Source organism: Haliotis cracherodii, unplaced genomic scaffold, assembly GCF_022045235.1.
Source record: "Haliotis cracherodii isolate W230 unplaced genomic scaffold, xgHalCrac1.p SCAF_8, whole genome shotgun sequence".
In the NCBI taxonomy this organism is placed as follows: domain Eukaryota; kingdom Metazoa; phylum Mollusca; class Gastropoda; order Lepetellida; family Haliotidae; genus Haliotis; species Haliotis cracherodii.
In genome coordinates, this window is record NW_027266341.1 from 11897465 (window position 1) to 11903464 (window position 6000).

The following is a 6000-nucleotide window of genomic DNA, read 5'->3' on the forward strand; positions in this document are numbered from 1 at the left end:
TTTTACGGCTCATAAGGTATTCAAGTAAGTTATATCAGGCCAGGGACGCCAGAAATGGGTTTCACACACTTTACTCGTTGTTCGCTTTAGCCACTGGTACTCGAGCTCGTTCGGTTTGTAGTGCTTATTATAACTTTGTTTAAGAACATCTAGGTACATGTGACTTTCTGATTCAAAGTTGTAATACTGTAGGCACATTTTCCAGAATGGAAGTAATGTAATTTAAACGGACGTGCTTAATAGCGTATGTATAGGCCTACAACTTAGTTCTATTGCATTAGACAACATTAATTATCCAAGACCTATATATACACAAAGACACAAGCAAAGGACACCTGGAACTAAGTTATACTGAAATATTCCCATTCGTAACTACTGCAGGTTTCGTGTTGAATATGTCAAGAATGGTGTTCTGTCAATCTCATTGAAATCAGATCTCAGTTCTCGCTATCGCTAAACAATGATCTGAGGACATCCCATTACGGGTCACGTCAGAACGACCCTTCGCGAACTTTGACCGACCATTGCAACGACTAACAAGAAGTCGACATCAGCCAGTTAGAAAGCAGCTTTCTCGATCCTTACGTCATTCGTTTCAACCTGGCGACTTCCATTTCAGTCTACGCTTGAAACATATGTGGACAAAGTTCTCGATTAAAATTTTGAAAACTGAACAAACGAACATTCCGGGATGTCTAATATATGGTTGAAATTGTACGGCAGTGCTTTCAACGTACTGTGCAACGCCTCTTCCGTTCAAATGTTTATCCCACGGAAGCGAGAGACAGACGATAATTCTGACGGAATCGTTCGGAATACCCCGTGTTAACGTTTTCGAGGTTGCATCATTAGAAACACATTCCGACTGCCACTTTCATTTTCTGGTAAGCGACGCTTTGATTGGTCGGATGAAAGGTCGTTCTGACTTGACCCGTAATGGGATGTCCTCAGATCTTTGTTTAGCAATTGCGAGAACTAACACTGCAAACACGAAAACGTCGTTTTTTTCCGTATATGGTCATTGGACGGAAAAACGACTAAAAATTCATTAAAATTGATTAATTAGTTAGCGTCTAGAAAGTGTCCGTAAAAGCGTCGAGTTTTTCAAGCGTAAAATGGATGGAAAAACGATGCTTTTTGCTCCGCCTTGCACAACTGTTTTCGGCCAATCAGATGGCGCTGGTCTCCCGACGCACGTGATGCCCTAGGGTTCCTTTCGGAAGCATTAGGTTTCGTATTTCTGGCATGCCTTGCTCTAGTATCTGTCGCGCGCAGTGCAGCGATATTTGCTGATTAGTCAGTTTTAGGATATGTAATATGTTAATGGAATTCAGACACGCGCCAAGAAGTCAAACCAAACCATGTTACCAAGTTTATTGAGATAACATATCCCTCCGCACAGTTACGTCTATCGGATAATGGGTTTTGTTTCATTTGGTTGTAACAGTAACTAATTTTGTAATGTGAAGTTTACACGATATACGGCTTTTCCATAGGACGAGAGGTGGGTCACATGACGTTTATCACGTGACTGTATTCTTGAAATTACGTAAACACTGACTACTTCCACATTCCTGGGGAAAACCCTGGGAATTCCCAAGTACGAATTCATACAGAAGCTTTGTTTTTCATCATTTAGACCCTTTAATTTTGAACGTAGTGTCTTAGCATACTCTGGGATAAGTCATAGAGTTTGGTTGCATGCCCGTTCAAGGATACCTATCCTAGAGAAAAAAAACAACCCAAAAATCCAAACTATCATAGTGACAATCTACAGCAATCTATGAGGATATGTTTTGGAATACATTTCTTGTAAACAAACTAGAACAGATGTTCCTCGCTTTGGGGGGAACTATGTTATTCCGGAATGGTATATTAAAGCTAATAGTAAGTCAAAACACCATGCGTGTATATGATCTGTTATTATATGTGTTTAACAAATACGGTTTTGGGCGTTGATAAAATACACTGACCCAAGTATATTCTAATCAAATCAATTGGATAATTGAATATGCTTTATTTTACATATTACATAACATCACTACACATAATTTGGACAGTTGCTGTAACACACTACGATGATCGCATTAAACACCACTTTGAACAGTATTTTAGTTATATCACGGTGTATCAGATTGATGTGGGATAGAAATCCGTGGTTCAGGCCATCCAACGGGTGTTCGCGAAAGGTGAGCGTATTCTGCCATACAGGTGGCACCCGTCACAAACACATGCAAGGACAAGTCAATTGTTCACCTGAACAAAGCACGGAAACACACAATGATGGCCGTCCTCACTATTACCTAGCATGTAAATCATATTGTCCGTCAAAAACATGGACGAGTATAAGCAATATGTTCCTACAGGTAATACATGTCATACATTTGACAAAATATATTGGCTCAGAGCATAATTGTTGATCACAGCATATAGACCTTGCATGCAGATGAACTCATCAGCGACATTTTTACACTTATCTGTTAACTGGCATGTTAAACTTCTATTTCTATTTCATAACTCAGTTTTATTTGCACGGATCACTATGGAATCTATGAAGGGACATTGTCGCGTTGTATTGCCGCATTGACGCCCTTACAAAAACAAGCAAAACGTGTCAAAATTAACCAAAGCGCGACAATTCGACAACGCCATATTTTGGCCATTTAGTGTTCAACTCCCAGTTCCAAACACGTTGTACCTCACCAACAATCCACATTCCTCTAGTGCTGTGATCGTCCGGAAGATCTTACTCTTGACTGTATTAGACAACTGACGAGTTCACGCCTGACCTGTGACCTCGTTACACCCCCCATGTGGTGTTTGCCGAAGGGAGAGGGGAAGGAAATGTGTGCTCCAGCCAAGCGCAGAGCTCGCGACACACTATATACTGCATGTTGTATACAGTATATTGCAGTTGATATACTGTATACTGCATGTGATACTGATTTGCGGAAAAGCTGCAACTTCAAGATTCAAGATTCAATTTGCATTTATTTCATATACAACAGACCGCCGTCATATATCACTGGAATGCTGCTGAGAGCGGCGTTAAAACAATTTGTTTTCATAATGGAGCGCTGCAGTCATTTAAAATGGAACCGTATACATGTGTAGTACCAACTCAATCACTCTGTTTCGAATATTCAGCAGCAAAAATATATAATAACCAGCTGTGAGGAGAGATATAAGATTTTTATAAGCAGTCAAATATGGATGATAAAGGACCCCTCACTGATTAGGTTCTTGTTTACTTAAGAGCAGAGTTGGCCCATTTAGATGATATAACTTTACTGAGTGAAGGGATGACAAGACAGCCAGAGATACATACATATTTTAATCAACAACATATTATAACAAGTAGCCTCTATCAACAACTATGTGTCTCTGTGTCTCTTGTTGAATTAGTATTAGATAAGGTTGAGAATTAATTGTGTTTTTTCAATACATCTTAGACTGGTGAGTCATCTGTTAGCCCAGCTAGAGTTGGAGGATAACCAGCCTACTCATATTTAGCATAGTTGGAAAGTGTGTCGTCTACTACCCCAGCTGGCGCCATCTGGTAACAATCAATCACAAACCGTCAATCACCCACTGCCCCAAACCCCACACAGCTGAATGTCCTGCTATTTTTCACAAATTAAACTACCAGCGGCGGTATTGATTTAAACATATTTTATTTCGGAAAACCAAATGGATTAGGCACAAGTGACACCCTTACGAGGCCTTCTCCTATATACATTTCATTACATTGTGTATGTGAATTATGTGGTGCAGAGTAAATGTACAGTGCATAGGAATTACAAGTAATGAGAAAATATAATAACACACACATATTCATATACATACAGTATTACACACAAACACATATACCTACATACACTCACACATACATCTACATATATACATACGATGAATTTACATTTTTGGTATACTATGGTACATGATATATTTATAAAATAACACAGTAGTTAATAAACTACATGTAATAGACATTTTAAATTTATGTGAAGGGCGGGAAATCTAGAATGTAACTAATCTGTGATAGTTATAGGGAATGCTATTGTTTTACATCAAAATCAGAGTGTTGAAACAACCATGTACCAATCACTTGTAAAATCGAGATAGTTTGAAAGTAGCTCGTGAAATATAATTCTTGTTATAGTTCTTGTTGTATTAGGATACAATTTAAAATCTGTTTGTTTCTACAATAAATTTATGGACATATTTAAAAATTAAGTTATTTTGTTCCTGAGATAGATTTTTGTAACCACAAAGAATTGTTTCTAAATTTGGCTGAGTCCCTATATTCCTAAAGTTGATAACCAAAATTGTCTTATTAAATATTTTTTTTACATTCAAGAAAATAGTGAAAAGCATTTTCGCATGGGGAGCCGCAAAGGCAAGAAATAGTGTCTGATAAATTAACCCTAAATAAATCATCATTTAGATTGCTACTTCTATGTCTAAGTCTTGTGTGGATAATATTAATTTGACGCTTTCCATAATTGAAATAATTTGGAGGTTTAATAAGAATTGGATAAATTTTAGTTTTTAATTCAGCTACAGAGGTACTATTTTTAATATTTTCATTTTGTGAATTCCATTGTTTTAAAGAGTGTATTATAAATGATTTCTGAAATGTGCTTGTTCTGGCAAAAGGTACAGTCGTGTTCTGTTTGTTACGTAGGTTATGATTTGAAGCAGCTGATCTATTGTGGGGTAACAAATCCTTTAGATATGAGGGTCGTTCATTTATTATTATTTTGTGCACTGTCGTAAGTTTTTTAATTTTTCCTCTCTCTTTTAGTGGTAGCCAGTCGGTTTCGAAATATAAACTTTCTCTCGAGGCAAATTTGGTCAAGCCAGTCACAATTCTGGCAAGCGTCTGGCAGCGTATTATTTCAAGTTTATTTTCGTTATAAGCAGAACAGTTGTCCCATACTTCCGACGAGTATTCAAGAATATGTCTTATAAATGTCAGATAGATTTTTGACAGATTATATCTATTTCATTTATATTTAAGTTTACGCATAGCTGAAACAATTTTCGCTGTTGACCTAGCAATAATCGAAACATGTGCAGTCCATTTCGTATCTTGAGATAACGTGCCCCCCAGATGTTTGTGGGTTTCAACATGTTCAATGGCACTGTTAGCATAGCAAATAGTTGGATAATCTTGTACCTGTTTGTGACTAAAAAGCATGTATTTTGTCTTGTTTGGATTAAAGTTTACAAGCCATGTGCTTGACCACTGGTGGAGAGAGAAGGTCTTGATTTAGTCTGTCTTCATTTACCATATCAGTAGTTACCTATACATGTAGGTTTAGATTATATTTTAGAATTCAGAATATGCAGGCCCATCATCTCCCTCTTATCATTCATAATTGGTCCAAAATCCGATCACAATCCTGGGATAAAAAAATCGTAAACATTTTAGCTCACTATAATTTGTCATATTTACCTTATTGTGGATACAGCATTAAACAGTGTGTTGACCGTGTAAAGTGTTTCTTAACTGCTGAAGACTGTGATATGTGGTATACTGCGCTTTGGAATGACAAGAATAATCCAAGTGGCAATAAATTACGCACATACAGAATGTACAAATCATCACCTACTGCTGAGCCTTATTTATGTCATGTACGTTTTAGAGATCATCGAAGATTTTTAGCATCCTTTCGATGTGGTATTTTACCTTTACATGTTGAGACCGGCCGCTACGCGAAGCCACCTACCCCACTGTTGGATAGGACTTGTAAATATTGTCACGCCAATCCTATTAATGATCATGTAAATTATGTTGGAGATGAATGAATGAAATATCCATTTTATGATGATTTAAGATACAACTTAGCTAAAGAAGCAACTTCAGTAGATAAAGCATTTAATTATATGAGTAGTTTAGAAAAGTTTATTTTTATTATAAACGAAGAATCGCTCCAATGTATTTTAGCCAAATCAATTTATAACATGGTTAAAAGAAGGCAGCGGGGGCGGCGC